General features: G+C 44.0%; 1 protein-coding gene across 6 annotated transcripts in view; it reads left to right on the forward strand.

Moving 5' to 3' along the window:
- The window catches only part of smarca4a (SWI/SNF related BAF chromatin remodeling complex subunit ATPase 4a), a 168,786-nt gene that overhangs the window by 39,556 nt on the left and 108,135 nt on the right, over nucleotides 1-21,095 (forward strand). The window contains exon 1 of one of the 6 annotated variants that reach the window (XM_072248376.1): nucleotides 17,266-17,347. The exons of the other annotated variants lie outside the window; for them this stretch is intronic. The gene's annotated coding sequence lies outside the window, so the exon portion shown is untranslated. Of the gene's footprint in view, nucleotides 1-17,265; nucleotides 17,348-21,095 lie in introns of those variants that run through there. 6 annotated transcript variants of the gene reach the window in all.

Genomic DNA, 21,095 nt, shown 5'->3' on the forward strand with positions numbered 1-21,095 from the left:
TTCTCTGGATGCTCAGCTTTCCTGCCATATCCCAACAATTGTGGATTGATAGATTAATTGGCCACTGTAAGGTGCCCCTATCATTTAGATGAGGGATAGAACCCTAGGGGGAGATGATGGGGAATGTAAGGAGGATAAAATGGTCGGATTGGTTATTTGGATGTAGCTCAGGTTAGGGTTAGTAAGTTGTGGGCATGCTATGCTGGTGCTGGAAGCATGGTGACAATTGCAGGCTGCCCCTAACAAATCTTCAGTCTGTGTTGGTCGTTGACACAGTCGACACCTTTCACTGTGTTTTTTACAGAGTCAGAGTTTTTGTCAGAGTTCTGACGAAGGGTCTCGGCCCGAAATGTCGACTGTACCTCTTCCTAGAGATGCTGCCTGGCCTGCTGCGTTCACCAGCAACTTTGATGTGCGTTGACTGTATTTTTTGATGTTTTGATGTACATGTGATAAATAGAGCTAAGTAGAGCTAGTCTAATCTAATCTAATTTCAATGGATGCTTAATAGTCAGTTTAGACTTGGTGAGCCATCGGGCCTGTTTCCACGCTGTATCATTCCCTGACTCCAGTTAGTTTGTAGAGAGCTGTTCTGAGTCCTACAGGTCCTACAGCTGAATAGTAGAGGCTCGAAAGACCTTGGTCTATCAGGACAGGTTGGAAAATTTTGATTGTTTTCTCTGGAGTATAGATAGTCAGAGACTTTTCCCTAGTGTGGAAAGGCTAAATACTAGAGAGCATAGATTTAAGGTGAGAGGGGTAAAGTTGCAAAGCAAATCTTTTTTACACAAAGAGCTGTCGGTGCTTGGCTTGTACTGCCAGGGTGGTGGTAGAAGCAGATACGATGGCAATGTACAGGATTCCCCCGCCTTCCTATGAAATGGTTTGTAAAAGCTGGAATGTCGTAACGGAGGTGGGAGGAGATGGCAGTGCGCCGCGCGCGTGCAGCTGTCCAGTGAAAATGATATCGTATCCGTTAAATAGGGGCCGTGGACAATTCTGATTTGATGGAGACAGACGTGAAAGCACAGAGGAACATCTGGAGAAATTTCTGAAACGCCGGTTGGCTGCCGCTGTTACTACGCGATTGAGAATCTTCCGGAGGGTAGGCCCCAAAATCCCCGGCTTTGCCTGCTGCTGGTGACCGAGGTTGAGGTCAAATCGTTCGGATAGAGATGGTGCTCGGTACTCGGAGTCGGAGGGCTGATCAGAGCTCGAAGTTTTCGGACGACTCAGAGTCGGACTGTGGTCGGGCATGGCAGGGAGAGTTTTCTTCCTTCTCCCGTCTGCGTGAGATTTGGGACATTCGAGAGACTTTGAACTTTTTTTTACTGTGCCATGGCCTATTCTTCATCAAGTTATGGTATTGTTGCACTGTTGTAACTATATGTTATAATTACGTGGTTTTTGTTAGTTTTTTCAGTCTTGGTCTGTCCTGTGTTTTTGTGATATCACACCGGGGGAATATTGTATCATTTCTTAATGCATGCATTACTAAATGACAATAAAAGAGGACTGTGTGTCCTCATAATCTATAATCTAATCTAAAGTGAAGAAGCAATTACCATTTATTTATATGGGAAAAATTCGTGAGCGTTCGCAGACCCAAAAAATAACCTACCAATTCATGCCAAATAACACATAAAACCTAAAATAACAGTAACATATAGTAAAAGCAGGAATGATATGATAAATACACAGCCTATATAAAGTAGAAATACTTTTCTACAATCGTTGCCACACTGTTCTCCGTAGCGAAAATCTCACGCAAGCACTCTCAGCAGAAACATTCTCTCCAGTAACCTTTAAGCTATGAAGCTGCCAAGTCATCCCAAATAACACATAAAAGTACACAGCCTATATAAAGTAGAAATAATGTATGTAGAGTGTAGTATCACTTACCGGAATCGGGAAGACAGCGCCAAGCACACTGATGATGGTGTGTTAGGCTGAGTCGTTGGAAGCTGCCCTCGCCTCAGAAACCGATCAAACCACCCATGACTACCTTTAAATTCCACTTTGGCAACACTTTCATCACCATCGTCCAGTGCTTCCTGCAACTTATTAAAAAGACTGACTGATTTCTCCTTAAGTATAAGAAAACTTAATGGAACACCATGCTTTGTACACCCATCAATCCACTTAAGCAATAGACTTTCCATTTTATCCATTATTGGATGCCAACTAAGAGAGACCACCTTGCTACAAGCAGAACCAACAGTAACATCAGCAGCTTTCAGAATTCTTTCTCTCTGCGTATAAATAGTGCGAATGGTGGATGCAGGCAAGTTCAACGCACGGACAATGTCCTTACTTCGTTTACCACGATCGAAACGCTTAATTATGTCTAGTTTTACGCTAAGTGTAACACCCTTATGAGCTCTTTTAGGCTTTTCCGATACCTTAGAACTCATCTTGCTAATGGATACACAGAATAAGTCGAGGTAAAGCACGTGTTTAAGCAATGCCGGCTAGAATGCAGTTCGGGGGGAGGAGCTTGGCTGTTTGGGCACGCGCTGCCTTTTTTCGTAACAGTGAAAACACCTTCTGTCAGTGAAAACAGGTAACTAATATAGGTCTTTCGTAACAGCGAGGTGTCATAAAGCGAACGTTGGGAAAACGGGGGCCACCTGTATAAGGAGCATTTATGCAGGCACATGCACAGCCAGGTCTTGGAGGGATATGGACTATTTTAATACAATAAGACCAAAAGAAATAGGCCATTCAGCCCATTGAATTTGCTTCGCCATTCTATCACGGCTGATTTACTTTCCCTCTCAACCCCATTCTCTAGCCTTCTCCCTATAGGCAGATGGGATTAATTTGTATTGGTTAGATGGCTAGTACAGAGATAATGGCCTGAATGGCCTATCCCTGTGCTGTACTATTCTATGTTTTATGCTTATGATAGGCGAGTAGATGGCTGTTCTGTATTCAGCTCCTGTTTGTAATTGCATAAGCAGGCTTTGAATATAGAGCAACACACACAAAATGCTGGAGGAACTCAGCAGGTGAGGCAGCACCTATGGAGGGGAATAAATAGTTGATGTTTTGGGCAAAGACCCTTTATCGGGGCTGGAAAGGAAGGAGGATGAAGCCAGAATAAGAAGCTGGGGAAGAGGGGAAGGATTACAAGATGGAAGGTGATATGTGAGGGACAAGGTGTGTGGGTAGGGGAGGGAGGATGAAAGCTTTGAATGTATCTCCTGATACTTCTCGGATACTTTCCATGGTGGTGCTGTGATTCTATTCAGAGCTATTGAATTGTTATTAGGAAGCTAACTGATTCACCTCTCGGTAAAGGAACCTACAGTCATGCAGAGCAACCTTCCAGTCTCATGTATAACCTCAAAATTCCCAGTGCTATTTCTTCCTTCCTCGGGTACCTACAAGCATGGTGAGGGAGCCACATTGTTCTTCACTTGCATGTGGGACCACGAATTTTGGAAGGACCTTGTGTACAATGAAGTATGTTGAAAGATCACACAGCATTTTTGTTGGCGTTGGTTCATTACTGTCACATGCTGAGTGAGATACAGTGAAAAGCTTTTGTCTCCATGCCATCCTGACAGATCATGCCAGACAAAAGTACATCAACGTGGTAAAAAGGATTCAGAATCAGGTTTATCATCACTGACATATGTCGTGAAATTTGCTGTTTTGTGTACAGAAGTACAGTGCTGTACATAAAATATATTATAAATTACAATAATAAAATTATCAGGTAAGTATTGCAAAAGGAGAGAAGGATGGTGAAGTTGTGTTCATGCACCGTTTCGAAATCTGTTGGCTGAGGGGAGGATGCTGTTCCTGTCTTCGGGCTCCTCTACCTCCTCTCTGATGGTAGTAAGAAGAAGTGGATGCGTCCCAGATGGTGAGGATGCCACATTCTGGAGGCATCGTCTTTTGAAGGTGCCCTCGATGGTGTGGAGGCTGTTGCCTGTGGTGGAGCTGGCTGAGTCTACAACCGTCAGCAGATTTTTCTGGTCCTGTGCTGTAGCGTCACCATTTCAAATGGTGATACATCCAGTCAGTGTGCTCTCTATCGTGCATCTGTAGGCGCAGAGCAGAATGCAATGTTAAGGCTGGTTTATACTTTTGCGTAGGCTCTACGCCGTAGCCTATGCCATTGTGAGTGTTTATACTTGTGCGTTGGTGTGTCTGCGTCGCTCTGCAACTCACCGCCAAAGCGCTCGTTGGCGGTGGGGTTTCTATGCCACTGTGTTGAGTTTCTTTCTGTACTTCAAACAATGGCGACTGAAACTGAGCACATCATGTTGGAGTTGGAGCTAATAAATGTTGAACAAGAGTTACCTTTATTGAAATTACTGCAACGCAGGAAAGAGAGAAGGCGTTGGAGGAGATGCTGTGTACGACCATTGAACGGATTGAGGCAGAAGGAGGGTGAATTTTCTGTGCTTAGAGACACGGACGAGGAAATGCATTTCAAATATTTTTGGATGTAGGCAGGTAGATTTAACGATTTGGTTCATTGTCTCCAAGAGATGCTACCAAGCGGACCAATGCAGTTGTTGCGGTCTGCATCGCCACGACGCGTAGTTATATTTTTGGGGAGGTGCGCGTCAGGCTATGGCGTAGGGTACGCGGCTATGCCGTACCTACGGCGTAGATTTGACGCAAAAGTATAAATTGGCCTTTACAGTTACAAAAAATTGTAGTACTGGTAGACAAAGTGCAAGGACTATAATGAGGTAGATTTTGAGATCAAGAGTTCACCTTTAACAAGTCTGCTAACAACAGGACAGGAGCTATTATTGAGCCTTGTGATACATACTCTCAAGCTTTTGTTAACTTCTGGCCATTGGGGAAGGGGGAGAAGAGAGAATGTCTGGATAATTATTTTGGTTGCTTTCCCAAGCCAGTGGGAAATAGAGGGACTAGAGGGAAGTCTGGTTTGCATGATAGATTGGGCTGCATTCACAACTCTCTACAGTATCTTGCAGCCTTGGCCATTGGTAGCTACATATGATCATTTTATGGTACCACAAGATGGCTTTGCTGGGAATTTGCTGCACAAGTAGGCTTTTACCCCCTTTGGTAACAGTTGATGGAGGTAGTGAGCTGTGGCCTTCCTCTCTAAATAAAGTCAGTAGGGTCAGGGGGCAGGTAGGGGTCCTGTTTAATGTCTCATCTCAAAGACCACTTTCATTCAATGACAGAGGATTCTTCTATGGATTATAACCCGCAACCCTCAAGTGCGATTTTTATTGATGCATCATCCTATTTAGATGCATTGCGGCTTAGATTGGCAACTGCTCCACCCATGGCTGCAAAAAATTGCTGAGTTACTGACGCAGTTCAACATATCACAGAAACCTCCACCTTGCACTTCCTTCTGCCTCGGTAAAACATAAACGAAGATCCCATCCACCCTGGACATCCTCTCATCTCTCCTCCCATCAGGGAGAAGATACAAAACCTGAAAGCATGTACTACCAGGTTGTTGAATGCTTTCCTAGTACAAAAGGAATGACTCTTGATCTCACATTCTCGACCTTGCATTTTATTGCCAGCCTGACTGCAGTTTCTCTGTAACTGCAACCCTTTATTCTGCATTCTGTTGTTGTTTTATCCTGTACTAACTCAATAAACCATTATAATGAATTGATTTGTATGAATAGTGCACAAGACAAGTTTGTTCGCTGTATCTCACATTCCAAGGGCAGAAATGGCTGATAGCAGAGGGCATCATTTTAAGATAATTGGTGGAAAGTATAGGCAGGATGTCAGAGGTAGGGTTTTAGTACAGAGAGGGCTGAGTGCATGGGACGCCCTGCCAGGGATGGAGGTAAATTTACTTACATTAAGGCCACTCAAGAGACTCTCATATAGGCAAATGGATGTAATAAAAATGGAGGACAAGTCGGAGGGAAGGGTTAGATTGATCTTAGAGTAGGTTAAAAGTTCAGCACAACATTGTGGGCCTGTGCTGTGCTGTACTGTTATATGTTCTATGTGACAATTATAAACCTATTTACCAATTTAACCTGGAACCTTCAGATCTAAGACAACAGTGCTGCTAACTGAGCCACAGTCACACTTTACTCAGTATGTGTTTCTCTTTCACTGAGAGTGAAACAATACAGTGAGCTTGGTTTAGTATACTACTGGTGCAAGTAGATGGCTTTATAAAATATGTATGTTAATGTAAGCTCTTAAATAAAAACAGCTCCGATAAATCTTTGCACCATTTCGAGTTGTCCTCTTCCTCAAGTTTATGTTTCTGCTTGCCCTTTCTTTCCTGTCCTGGTATCTGCTGCTAAACATTCCTGCCATAGGAAGCTCCCACTTTGACTGACCTGATCAAAATGTCCCACGGAGATAGAAAATCTACGATGGTCCCAGCTTTGGGAAATTTCCACACCTGGAGCATGACTTCCTGACTCTTACACTCATTACCACCCTGCCTTCTTGTGAAAGCAGCATCCATCGTCAAGGACCACCACCATCTAGGTCGTGCTCTCTTCTCACTGCTGCCATCAGGAAAGGCGTACAGGAGCCTTAGGTCCCACACTGCAAGGTTCAGGAACTGTTATCACCCAGCAAGCATCAGGCTCTTGTACTAGTGTGGATAACTTCACTCGCTTCAACTCTGAACTGATTCCACAACCGGTGCGCTCTACAATACAAGTTCTTCGTATTACTTATTTACTTACTTTGTTATTATTATTTGTTGTTTTTTGTATTTGCACAGTTTGTCTTCTGCATATTGGCTGTTTCTTAGTCTTTGTGTGTAGTTTTTCATTGATTCTATTCTATTTCTTCATTCTACTGTGAATACCTGCAAGAAAATGAATTTCATGGTGGTATACGGTGGCATATATGTATTTTGATAATAAATTTACTTGGAACTTCGAACTGCTTTGCCACTTTCAGGGAACCATGAACTTGCACCCCAAGATCCCTCTATACATCAGTACTCCTCGGGGTCCTGCCATGTACTGTCTACTTTTCCCATTCATGTTGATGAGAATGTGGGGAGACTAAAAAAATGGGATAGGTGTGTTGGAGTAAATGAGTTCCTGATGGTCAATGTGGACTTGGATAGGAAAATGAAGGGGCTGTTTCCAGGTTGTGTGTCTCTCTAAAGTTACCAGGGAGCTATAATGTGGCCTGCTACATCAAGGTCAGTCAGATCACACAATATTTTAAGATACAGGAGCTGAATTAGGCCGCTTGACCCATTCCATCATGGCTGATTTATTTTCCCTCTCAATCTTATTCTCCTGCCTTTTCCCTGTAACCTTGACACTCTTACAAATAAGAACCTATCAACCTCTGCTTTAAACATGCCCAGTAACTTGGTCTCCACAGCCATCTGTGGCAATGAATTTCACAGATTCAACATCCTCTAGCCCAAGAAATTCCTCCTCATCTCTGTTCTAATGGGATGTCCTATTTTCCCCCATAGTTGAAAACATCCTCTCCAAGTCTACTGTACCTAGGCTTTTCAATATTAGATAGATTTCAATGAGATCCCCCAACCATTCTTCTAAACTTACGCTCACAAAGAACTTGCAAACTCCACACACACTGTATGTGATGTCAGGGCCAATGCTATATATCATTATGACTCTAAAATTAATTGAGAGAAGTTTGATGTGGCTCACTATATCACTGTCACTCAGATCACACACTTCCTGCCACATCCTAGTATCCATGCTCACCCTCTACTCTTGAGAATGTATCCCAGCAGTACAGTTCACCCTTAGAGGCATCAAAATCCTTGGGCTACATCCTCTCCAAAAGGACCAACTCTCCATGGGGTGAAGATCCATGGGTGCTCATTGTTTATGAGCCTAGACACAGACCATTAAGAAGCATCACTTCTTAACCTAATCCTGCTTTCACCAGCCTCTTACTTGGGAAATAAGGAAACAAATAGATCTGAATAAAAGTAGCAATTAGGATTCAAGAACTGAAATACCACGTATATTAACAAAATAACCACTTCCTATTCTTATATCATTACTCTTGTACTGTAGCCATGCATCAGCAGTTTCTAACAGAATTAACGAGAGTGTGATCAGGAATGAGAATGAAAATGTTTTTGTCTTTCTATAGACAGTGACATTGAAGCCACATCTTTGTTCTCTCCCCCCATCCTGCACAAAACCGGTGCCCACTTCTACAGCCCTGTCAGCCGTTCTGAGAGTTAGTGTTTATATTGAGGAAACTTGAATTGGTTTGGTCTACATTGGGGCAGTTATGCAGTGGGAGAGGAGAGAGAGGGAGGGGCAACGTGAGGGAGAGATATAGAGAGGGGGAAAGAGATACTGTAAAGAGAGGGATGGAGAAGAAATTACGGAGAGAGGAAGAGAAAAATAGAGATGGGAGAGAGATTACAGAGAGAGGGGAAGAGAATGGGAGAATGATAGGGAGGGAGGAGAGTGAGAAAGGAGAGAGATAGAGAGGGGGTGAGAAATAGAGAGGGAAAGAGGGAGAGAGTCATAGAGAGGGAGGAAGGGAGGGATAGAGGAGGAGAGAGTAAGAGAGATAAAGTGGCAGAGAGAGAGGCAGGGAAAGAGAAAGAAATCTTTCCTGTGATTTTTTTGCCTTGCCCTCCCATGGAGAAGGACTGTCAACTAGAAACAAATGCTGCCTGAAGTGATATTGCCCTGGTAGACTGTATGTCAGTTCCGATGTAAACTGAACGTATGCAGCCATCTCCACACCAGTGCACACTTTATCTAATCACCAAATTCCAGTCTACCAAATCACTTCCCATTCTTTCCCATGATGTAGAATTCCAGCACAATAAGTCATTACCACCCTGGTCCTACCACACATCTTGTTCCCCTGATCAATGCTCAATTACTGAATGCTTTTAGCGGTGCCGTCACGAGTTGAGTAAGATGTTCTCCTACGGAGATGTCTATCCGTCAGTCCTCGGGTGGCTGCAGGGGCCAATCCGGGATCTACATATTCTGGTGCAGTGCAGACACTAGTAAGTGGTGGCTGTGGTTAGGGGTTGGGTCTTTTGGTTGTTAATTCTCTCCTTTCACGGCTGTTCTCTCAGGCGCAGTGGAAGTTGCTGTCATGTAGGTCTGCTCCTTCTTGAGTGCATCTGTTGAGTGCAATGCCTTCCCAGTTTTTAGATGTAATGTTGAATTTTGTCAGCCTGATTTTGATGTTGTCGTTGAAGCATCTTGTTTGCCCACCAGGTGCATACTGATTTTCCTTCAAATGGGAGTAAAGGATCTGTCTGGGGAGATGTGAGTTACGTGGTGCCGGGGTGCCAGTGCAAGGTTCCACTTTCCTTAAGGATCTCTGCAAGGATTCCATCAGAAACAGTGGCTTTGTTGTTTTTCAGGGTCCTGGTGGCATCATGGACCTCTTCCATACTGGCACGTTTCCCCCATGTGTTCTCTCACAGATTTCTAGAGGATTTGGTTAGTAACTTCTGGTTCAGCAGTCAGTGCTGTCGTGGTTAAGAAGTTCTTGAAAGTGCTGTCTCCATTGATCGTTGATATCCTTCCTATCCTTTAGGAAGTTCTTCCCATCCTTTGAGTGTAGGGAGTTTAATCCAAAGTGACTTGGACCATGGACTGCTTTGGAGGCACTGAATAAGTCTCTTGTGTCATCAGAGTCTGCCAGTCTCTGGATTTCCAGGGCTTTCTCAGTCCACCAAGAATTCTTTAGCTCCCTCCACATGCAGTGGACATTTACCTTGGCTCTGGAGTACGCTTCTCTTTTGACCTTGCTGCTGTTGTCATTCTGCGATGCACAAAAGACTTTCTTTTTCTTGGAGATAAGTTCTATGTCCATGTCATTATCTTCAAACCGAACCTGATGTTATCTAGACTTAAGCCCAGGGGTGTTTTTACAGGTATTGAGGATTGTTGATTTAAGCAGATCCCAGTGCTCTTTGATATCCTCCAGATATCCCTGTTGGAGGTTTTCCCTAAACGAGGTCTGCAGGTGCTGCTGGGTGGCAGAGTCAATCAGGCGCTTGAGATTTAGTCTTGGCCTGGTTTGCTCCTTATGAACCTTCCTCTTTTTCATGAGTCTAATGGATATGGTGGGGCAGATCAGGCAATAATCTGTCCCAATCATAGCCCTTGTGATATTCACATCATGGCACTCTCTAGCTTAGACTATGATCGTGGGTGCTGCCAAGATGCCTTGAATTTATTTTTCTGGTGAAAGAGAGTGGTGATCAGCATAAATGATAAGTAGTACTCCACTTGAGTTGATGTTGCCAATGCCTTCCTTTCCTATGGTATTCCTCCAAAGGTTGAAGTCCCGACCAACCCTGGCATTGAAGTTCCCTAAGAGAATTATCATGTCTTCCTTGGGGATGTTCGGCGGTGTCACATCTAGGCAAGTGTAGAAGACCTCTTTTTCGTACTCATGTGAGTCCAGAGTTGGCGCATGAACACTCACAACAGTTGCCGTCTGATTGTTGGCAAGCTCCAAATGGATTGTCGTCACTGACCCTTGCGGGAAGTTCAGTTCAGAGGGTTGACTGGCAAGCTGGTTCTTTATTGCAAACCCAGCACCATGGATGCTGGGCTCGTCAGCTGCCTCCCTTTCCCGAAGAGGGTGTAACCACCCTTCTCCCCCTCAGTTGCCCTTCATCTGAGCGACTGGGTTAATCTAGCATCTCCTCAGTTCTCTGGCGATGATCACAGTTTTCCTCTCTTGTCAATCACTGGTTGCACTCACTTATCAGAGTGCACAAACTCCAGGCTTCAAAGGCCTTTTGTTTCAGGTGATCCCTCTGGATGCGGTAATCCCGTCAGGAGGTTGAGGCAGGCTATTTCTAGGAGGCCTTTTCCAGCCCCTTTCCCGAGTGGGGTGTGCAGCGTGGATCCTAAACAGGATTGCTCGGTTGTGGGTGCAGCTGCCGAAGGGCTCCTTCTGCCTCAGTCCAGGAGCTCAGCGACTGAATCAAACACCCACTACCCAATGTGCCAGCTCATGGCTAGGGGCTTCCTGACCTCACAAACTTGCCCCCTCCACCACCGACTGATCACCGCGGAACTTAATCCAGGATGTCAGGATGTATTCCCTTAACGGAGAATGTCTGTGTATGACTTTGTTAAACACAGGGACGGTGATGCACAGGCAGCCACTACTCAGTCTGTGGCAGATCACGGTCAGGGTCCACTGGCAAATAGTGCAAAATCACAGCCTTCCTTTGCATTCGCTGATGTTGTCATGTGTTATCTTCAGCCAACTCCACTGTTGAGGTCTGGTTGGATCGCTCTTTGTCTGGAACATCCCCCTTAACCATACCACCATGGGTGACCCTACCAGGAGCTAAACTCCAGCTGGCATCACTCTCAGGAACTCAGGAAGTCACAAGCTTCACCACAACAAAGTAACAATCCCCGGATGTACAACCTGCTTTCAGTACACTGAGTATAACCAGTAGCCTGTCTACCTTCTCCTAACAGTCACAGAATTAGATCCAATTTTCCACAATAGCGTTGAGGATAAACCACTGGGTGTACCATCAAATTATTTTAAATCGCAGAAAATGTTGATAGACCTTTCAAATACAAGCAGTTTCTATCTCATTTGACCATTTAAAACATTCCTTCCTTCTTAGAATCATAGAACCTTACAGCATAGAAACAAGCCCTTCGGCTCATCTAGTCCTCGCTGAACTTAATCTGCCGGACCATACCCCTTACCATATCCCTCCACACCCCTCCCATCCATGTACCTATCCAAATTTCTCTAACGTGAACCACTTCTGTTGGCAGCTCATTCCACAATCTTTCCAACCTCTGTGTGAAGAAGTTCCCCTTCATGTTCCCCTTAAACATTTCACCTTTCACCCTTAACCCATGACCTCTAGTTCTAGTCTCACCCAACCTCAATGAAAAAGCCTGCTTGTTTTTTACCCTATCTAGACCCACATAATTTTGTATATCTCTATCAAATGTCCCCTCATTCTCCTATGCTCTAGGGAATAAAGTCCCTACTCATTCAACTAATTCCCTATAACAAAGATTCTCAAGTCCTGGCAACATCCATGTAAGTTTTCTCTGCACTCTTTCAGTCTTATTGATATCTTTCCTGGAGGTAGGTGACCAGAACTGCACAATAATGCTCCAAATTAGGTCTCAACAAAGTGAGGAGAAGAGGTGTGAGGCCAGAAAGGAGAATGGAAGAAGAGGGAAGGGGGAGGGGAAAACAGAATTACCAGAAGGAGAAATTGATGTTCGTGGCATCAGGTTGGAGGCTACCTAGACGGAATATGACGTGTTGCTCCTCCATGCTGGGCGTGGCCTCGTTGTGGCAAAGGAGGAGCCATGGACTGACATGCCGGAAGAAGAATGGGCATGGGAATTAAAAAATGGTTGGCCACTGGGAAATTCCACTTTCGGCAGATGGAGTAGAGATGCTTGACAAAGCTGACCCCCAATTTACATCTGGTCTCACTAATGTAGAGGAGGCCACCTCGAAAGCCCTGGAACACCAAATGGACAAGGGAATCAGGGATGGAACGATCCCTGTGGAAAGCGGAGAGTTGGTGGGTGGGGGGAGGTAAAGCAGAGGGTGTGGGTTCTAGCTGTGATGTCACTTTCGAAGAACGATGGATCTCTAACCCCAGATCGCTCTGATCTACCACTCACTGTGTAAGTCCTACCCTGGTTTGTCCTTGTGAAGTGCAACACCTCGCACTTGTCTGCATTAAATTCCACCTGCCATTTTTCCGCCCATTTTTCCAGCTGGTCTTGATCCTGCTCTGCTAGCCTTCCTCGCTGCCCACCACGTCCCCCAATTTGCTGATCCAGTTTACCGCCTTATCATCAAGATCGTTGACACAGATGACAAACAACAATGGACTCAGCACCGATCCCTGCTGCACTCCACCAGTCACGGGCCTCCAGAGAGGCAACCATCCACTACAACTCCCTGGCTTCTCCCTCGAAGCCAATGACTAATCCAGTTCACTACCTCTCCAGGCTTTCTGTCTGATTACATTCCTAGAATGCATTGCTGCTTTAACGATGTTATATAAATCCAAGTTTTTTGTTGTTTATTTTATAGTGAATAAGACTAGAGAGGATGTGCACTCATGTACAGCTCTCCTGTTGTTATACCACCATGGGCGTTTGATTGCTCACTCTGGTGTCTTAATTGATTGGTCATTTGCTATTTGGAACAGTGGCCATTCAACTATGAGGTTCAAGTTCAAATTTAATGGTCACTTACCCATACATGAATACCCATGAATACAGCCAAATGAAACAGCATTATTCTGCTAACAAGACAAAAATAACAAGAGAATAGAATGTGCATTTAGGTCCACATCAGAGTGCATTCCCTTCCTGCTTCGCCCTAGCACTGAAAAGGTATTTGTGGCTGTTAGACCATGCAGTCTGTGACATATTTATGGAAGACATGATCTGACAGCGGACAGTCAAGGCAGTGTTATAGATTTTCAGATTATCGGGCCAAAAAGGGTTGTGGGAATCAGGCAGGAAGGAGGAGCTGAAGCTGAAACAAAGATTAAAGTTCAAAGTATGAAGTATCCTTATCATCAAAGTGCATCTTTGTCACCAGGGAGTACCCAGAGATTCGTTTTCTTGCAGGATTCACAGTAGAACAAAGAATACAAAAGAATCAATTAAAAACTACGCACAAAAACAGACAAGCAGCCAATGCACAAAAGAAGCCGAAATGTGCAAATTAAAAAATAATGATAATAATAATAGTGGTTGTCCATCATGTCCAACGATGACAGGAAACCCGTGCAGGATAGTTTTTAAAATGGAAAAGCCATTGCACTAGAGAAGGTCCATTCTCCCGACCTCAGAATTCCACATCAGTGGTATGAACAAGTGTCACAAACTGGGGTCTTCATTGGTTGCAGTGGATGACCAGGGTGTCTTCTATGCCTTTGCTCTCCAAGGTGCGTTGCAGTACCACCTTCCTGGCTGCTGGATCTCACTGCAGATCTCATTGCTCAGTCTTCCTGATCTAACTTCGCATGCTAGGACAAGCATGACCCTATCCCACCAGGTGTGAGGCTGCCAGCTACCCTCACCTGCTTTATCCTGACTGTCGCAGTGGTGTACCGGGCTGCGGCCGCTGTCGAATGCAAACAGTTACTTGGAACCGTAGGTGAGGGCTGAATGTCCAGTGGGAACCAAAGGTGAGTGTGCTGCCCCAAGATGGACACAGTAAGCCCCTTCACCAGTGGTGCTACTCCTCCATGGATACCCTGTACACCCTCAAAATAAATAAATAAATAATAGAGATGAATAAATAAACAAACAGATAGATAGATAAATAAATAGATAAATCAAGCAAGCAAACTGAGAACAGGAGTTGTAGAGTGCTTAAAAATTAAGTCCATAGGTCATGTCCAGTTTGTTGAGTAAAGTTAGTGAAGATCCGCTCTGATCTTGGTGAGCAGGTTTGAAGGCTGCGAGCCTATCCCTGTTTCTCTGACTTACTAACACTATGTTCCTATGTTCCTGAAAGGCCATGAATGACATGAAGCTGTAGAGCAGCCAGCTGCAGATAGTATTCAGTGTGTGATCTCACAACAGCCACTCCTCAGATCAGGTCTCAGAAGAGTTTGAATCTGTGTGTCAACTTTCACACCTGAACGAAATCCCAAAGCCAACGCGTGTGTGAATCTGTGTGGGCAGTGTTTTAGTGTACGGAACTCAGCAGCCAATTTTCACACTGCGATGTCTCACAAACTGCAGCATAACAATAAATTGTACTTTAGTAATTTAGGTCCTAGTCTTAATTGATTGATTGATCGACTAATTAATTTTAGAATGTGGTTGTCACTTTGCAGCAACTCAATGCATAAAAGCATGCAAACATGGTTAAGAGGTTCAGTTGTTGTTCAGACCAATCATCAGAACAGGGAAGAAATATGACGTAAGTGACTTCAACTGTGAAATTATTGTTGGTGCCAGATGGGTGGTTTGAGTATCTCAGAAACTGCTGATCTCCTGGGACTTTCATGCACAACAATAATTTACAGGGAATGGTGAAAAATGAAACATCCAGTGAGTGGCAGTTCTGTTGGTAAAAATGCCTTATTTTTGAGAGAGGTCAGAGGAGAATGGTTCAAGCTGACTGGAAGGTAACAGTCACTCAAATAACCCACATGCTACAACAGTGGTGTGCAGAAGAGCATCCCCAAATGCAAAACATGTGAAACCTTGAAGTGGCTGGGCTACAGCAGCAGAAGGCCTTAAACATACACTGAGTAGCCACCAGTAGGTACAGGAGATACTAACGTAGTGACAACTAAGTGGTCTGTTGCAGAGTTGATAACTTTAACGATTGATGTGGGAAAAGTGAGTGACAATTCATATGACACTCGATCCGGTGTTGAGAAAGTGGGAGTTATTCCATCATGATGGGTTTCACTTGATTCAGGTTGGAACCAATATCCTCAAAATCGAATAATTAGGGCCGTAGAGAAGCCTAAGCTGAATCATCTGGAGGAAGTGAAATTTAGGAAATTAAAGATAAAAGAGAAGGTGACTGTGCAAGTTAGTGAACTGGGTAATGATAACCAGATTATGATAGGATGGGCCAGAGCAACTAAACGTCGCAAGTATTCCTCCATTTGGAGTCTACTCTCAAAATAGTTAAAAATCGAATATATAAATCAAGTTATAGGTATATGTTAACAAAAGTAATGCAATGACCATGGAGAACTTTAATCTGTATAAACACTGAGCAAATCATATTAGCTGTATGGAAGACAAATTCATGGAGTATGTAAGAGACGAATTTCTAGATCAGCATGTTAAAGAGTCAACAAGAGAGCCAGCTACTATACTGTGCATAAAGATAGGGTTAGTTAATATTCTGGTCGTTAAGGGCCCTTTACAGATCATAATAATTTTATATTAGAATTGAACAAAGTTTCATTCAATCTGAAACCAGGGTCTTAAAACTAAACAAAGCATACTACGAAGATGTGAGGTACCAGTGGCTATGACAGACTGGGAAACTGCATTAATAGGTATGTCAATAAATCCCTTTTAAGGCACAACAATTACAACAGGAAAAGTACTCCAGTCATTGCTGATAAGTGAATGTAAAGATAATACAAAATCAAAGGAAATGTTCTACAATACTCTTAAAAATAAAACAACATATGATACATGAAAATAGGAGCAGGAGTAGGCCCCTCAAGTCTGCCCCACCATTCAATAACAATTGCTACACCTCCCCCCTCACTACCATTCGCGGCCCCAAACAGTTCTTTCAGGTGGGGCAACACTTAGTCATATACTGTGTCCGGTGTTCCCGTTGTGGCCTCCTGTGTATCAGTGAGACCCGAAGTAGATTGGGAGACTGCCTCACTGAGCACCTATATCTTTACTCTGTCTGCCAAAAAAGGCAGGATCTCCCAGTGGCTGCCCATTTTAATTCCAGTTCTCTTTCCCATTCCGATCTGTCGTGATGAGGCCACACATAGGTTGGAGGAACAACACCTTATACTATTTCTGGGTAGCCTCCAGCCTGATGGCATGAACATCAATTCCATCAACATCATGAATATCATGAACTTCTGGTAATATGTCCCCCCATCTCCTTCACCATTCCCTATCCCTTTTTCCCTCTCTCACCTTATCTCCTTGCCCGCCCATTGCCTCCCTCTGGTGTTCCTTTTCTCCCATGGCCTTCTGTCCTCTTCGATCAGACTCCCCCTTCTCCGGCCCTGTACCTCTTTCACCAATCAACTTCCCAGCTCTTTACTTGATCCCTCCCCTTTCAGATTTCACCGATCGCCTTGTATTTCTCTCCCCTCCTCCCACCTTTTAATTCTACTCCTCAGCTTTTTTTTCTCCAGTCCTGCCGAAGGGTCTCGGCCTGAAACGTCGACTGTTTCCCATTGATGCTGCCTGGCCTGTTGAGTTCCCCCAGCGTTTTGTGTGTGTTGCTAGGATTTCTAGTACTGTATCTGCAGAATTTCTCTTGTTCGCAATATAATCCTGGCCGATCTTTGCTGGCTCAAAACCTCTTTTCTGTCAGTTCCCTACAATCTTCAGTTCCTTGGTCTTTCAAATATTTAACAGTGTCCTCTTTAAGCGTATCTAATGATATGGCCTCCACCGCTCTCGAGGCAGAGAATTCCAAAGATTTACTACCTTTGAGAGACGATTTTATGCACCTCAATTTTAAATGAACAGACCCTCATTTTGTAAATGCCCTCTTATTTTCAACTCTAACACAAGTGAAATTCTCTGAACATCTACACTGTATCTCTGTTTTCCCCTCTTCCATTGGGCAGAAGATACAGAAGCCTGAAAGCACATAGCACCAGGGTCGAGGACAACTTCTACCCCGCTGTTATCAGAATCTTGAACAGACCTTTTGTACGGTAAGATGGATTCTTGGCCTTACAGTCTACCTCATTGTGATCTTGCATTTAATTGTTTACCTGCACCGCAACTTTTTTAGTTGTGTTTACATTTTATTCTGCATTGTTCTTTTTTTTTTAACCTTATTGTACCTCAATGCACTATAAACAGTATGCAAGACAGGCTATCACTGGATCTTGGTATCTGTGACAATAACAAATAATACCAGTGCCAATCCCCTTAGCATTTTAGAATAAGATAACTCCTTATTCTTCTAAAAATGAGCATGTGCACCACCCCTCTTCCTGAATTTGGTGACAAGCTCTTATGCTGACATTGAGGAAAAGGTTGTTGTCATGACACCATGCTACTAAGTTATCTATCTCCTTCCTGTGCTCTGTCTCGTTTGAGGTTCAGCGCACTGCAGGACGTATCATCTGCAAACTTGTAAGTGGAGTCAGAACCCAACTCTTTTGATAGGGCAGCCCTTTCATTCCAGAAATGAGCTTGCTGGACCTCCAATATTACTCTAAACTCTAGGATTGGGAGAAGTTCAGAATTCCACAAAGAGAAACTAAGGGAAAGGTCCGTTGCATCCGGAGTTTCTCCCAGTTAGCGGACGATTTCCCTCCACGCCTCTCTGACGTAGTGGGGAACCGCGTACGAGGCAAGTTACAGCAGTGCCTTCTGCCGGGTGAGTTTCCAAAGGGAGCACCAGCTCGTAACCCAGCATGGATGGAGAGCGTACAGGGGAGCCGGCTGGATTCGAACTGGGGACCTTTCGTCCCAAAGTCCGACGCTGATGCCACTACGCCACCAGCCGGGTCCGTAAAGAGAAACTAAGAACTTGATAAGGAAAACACAAGTGGAGAGTAGAAACCAGTAAAAAAAAACAAAAGAAATTCTGTGGATGTAGAAACATCCAGAAGTTAACATACATCCCTTTCAGATAGATAGGAGGAATTATAAGTTGATAAATTGATTTAATATTGTCACAGGTGCGGAGGTACAGTGAAAACCTTTGTTCTGCATGCTATCAAGACAGATCATTTCATTACACAGTGAATTGAGGTAGTACAGGGGAAAGCCAATACAACAGAATGCAGAATATACAATTACAGAGCAAGTGCAGTGTCTGGCAAGCAGTAAGTTGAAAGACCACGATGAGATAGATTGCGAGATCAAGGGTCCATCTTATGCGATGTTCAGTCCATATATGTCTTATAACAGCAGGATGGAAGCTGTCCTTGATCCTGCTGGTATGTGCTTTCTAGCTTTTGGATCTTCTGCCTGATGGGGAGAGAGAGAATGTCCGGGGTGGATGGGTCTTTGATTATGCTCACTCCTTTACCAAAGCAGTGAGAAGGGTAGACAGAGTTCATGGAGGGGAGTCTGTTTTCCATGATGTACTGAGCTCTGTCCACAACTCTCTGGGGTTTCTTGCCGTCACGGGCAGAGCAGTTGCTATACCAAGCCGTTATGCATCCAGAAGGTAAGCTTTCTATGGTGCATCGATAAAAATTGGTAAGAGTTGATGGGAACATGCCAGATTTCTTTGGTCTCCTGAGGAAGTGGAGGCACTGGTGAGCTTTCTTGATTGTGGCCAAGATAGCCACACCCAGGAACTTGAGCTCTCAAACCTCGCAACCTGAACACCTCCTTTCCTGAAGTCAGTGACAAGCTGTTATGCTGACTTCGATGAAAATATTTTCATCATGACACCGTGCCATTAGCTCCGTGTCTCCTTGCTGTGCTCCAACTCATTACCAATTGAGATTCAGCCCACTATGGTGGTGTCATCTTTGAACCTGTAGATGGAGTTGGTGCAGAATCTGGGCAAACAATGTTGAGTGTACGGAAAATGTCATAGAGTCATAGAAAAGCCCAGCACAGAAATAGGCCCTTTGGCCTATCTATTCTGTGCTGAACCATTTAAACTGCCTATTCCCATTGACCTGCACTGGAATTATAGCCCTCCATACCGCTAGCAATCTTGTACCTATCCAAACTTCTCTTAAATGTTGAAATCGAGCTGGCATGTACCACTTGCACTGTCAGCTTGTTCCACAGTCACGCGACCCGCTGAGTGAAAAGTTTCCCCTCGTGTTCCCCTTAAATGTTTTACCTTTCACGCTTAATCCATGGCCTCTAGTTGTAGTCCCACCCAACCTCAGTGGAAAAAGTCTGCTTGCATTTACCATATCTATACCCCTCATAATTTTGTATACCTTTATCAAACCTCCTCTTAATCTTTGACGTTCCCAAGAATAAAGTCCTAACCTATTCAATCTTCTCTTATACCTTAGGTCCTCCAGACCTGGCAACATCTTTGTGAATCTTCTCTGTACTCTTTCAACCTTATTTACATCTTTCCTGTAGGTAGGTGACCAAAACGACACACAATATTCCAAATTAGGCCTCACCAGCATCTTAAGCAACTTCAGAATAACATCCCATCTCCTGTGTTCAATACTCTGAGTGCAGTCCTTAAATATTTATGAAGGCCAATGTGCTATAACATTTCTTTATGACCCTTTCTACCTGTTACACCACATTCAATGAATTATGGACCTGTATTCCCAGATCCCTTTGTTCTACAGCACTCCTCAGTGCCCCACCATTCACTGTGTAAAACCTACCCTGGTTGGTCCTACTGAACTGCAACACCTTGCACTTCTCTGCATTAAATTTCATCTGCCAGTTTTCAACCCATTTTTCCAGCTGGTCGAGGTCCTGCTGCAAGCCATGGTAGTCTTCCTCCCTATCCACTACACCCCCAATCTAGGTGTCATCTGCAAATTTGCTGATGCACTTAACCACATTATCATCCTGATTGTTGATAAAGATGACAAACAGCAATGGACCCAGCACTGATCCCTGTGGTACTTCACTAGTTACAGACATCCAGTCAGAGAGGCAACCATCTACTACCACTTTCTGGCTTCTCCACAAAGCCAGTGTCGGAAAATAAGGAAACTATAGGGGAATTAAACAAATACAGTGACATGCAAAAGTTTGGGCACCCCTGGTCAAAATTTCTGTTACTGTGAATAGCTAAGCAAGTAAAAGATGACCTGATTTCCAAAAGGCATAAACATATTTCTTTAATATTTTAAGCAAGATTACTTTTTTTATTTCTGTCTTTTATAGTTTCAAAATAACAAAAAAGGAAAAGGGCTTGAAGCCAGCTAAGGGTCTTTCAATTCTTGTTTGGGGGATTTTCATCCGTTCTTCCTTGCAAAAGGCTTCCAGTTCTGTGAGATTCTTGGGCCGTCTTGCACGCACTGCTCTTTCGAGGTCTATCCACAGATTCTCGATGATGCCTCTTGAGGTAGTCCATTGTGGATTTTGAGGTGTGTTTAGGTTCATTATCCTGTTGTAGAAGCCATCCTCTTTTCATCTTCAGCTTTTTTACAGACAGTGTGATGTTTGCTTCCAGAATTTGCTGGTATTTAATTGAATTCATTCTTCCCTCTACCAGTGGAATGTTCCCCATGCCACTGGCTGCAACACAAGCCCAAAGCATGATCGATCCACCCCCCCCCCCGTGCTTAATAGTTGGAGAGGTGTTCTTTTCATGAAATTCTGCTCCCTTTTTTCTCCAAACATACCTTTGCTCATTGCGGCCAGAAAGTTCTATTTTCACTTCATCGGTTCACAGGACTTGTTTCCAAAATGCATCAGGCTTGTTTAGATGTTCCTTTGCAAACTTCTGATGCTGAATTTTGTGGTGAGGACGCAGGAAAGATTTTCTTCTGATGACTCTTC

The sequence above is a fragment of the Mobula birostris genome, chromosome 32 (genome assembly GCF_030028105.1).
Source record: "Mobula birostris isolate sMobBir1 chromosome 32, sMobBir1.hap1, whole genome shotgun sequence".
Lineage (NCBI taxonomy): Eukaryota > Metazoa > Chordata > Chondrichthyes > Myliobatiformes > Myliobatidae > Mobula > Mobula birostris.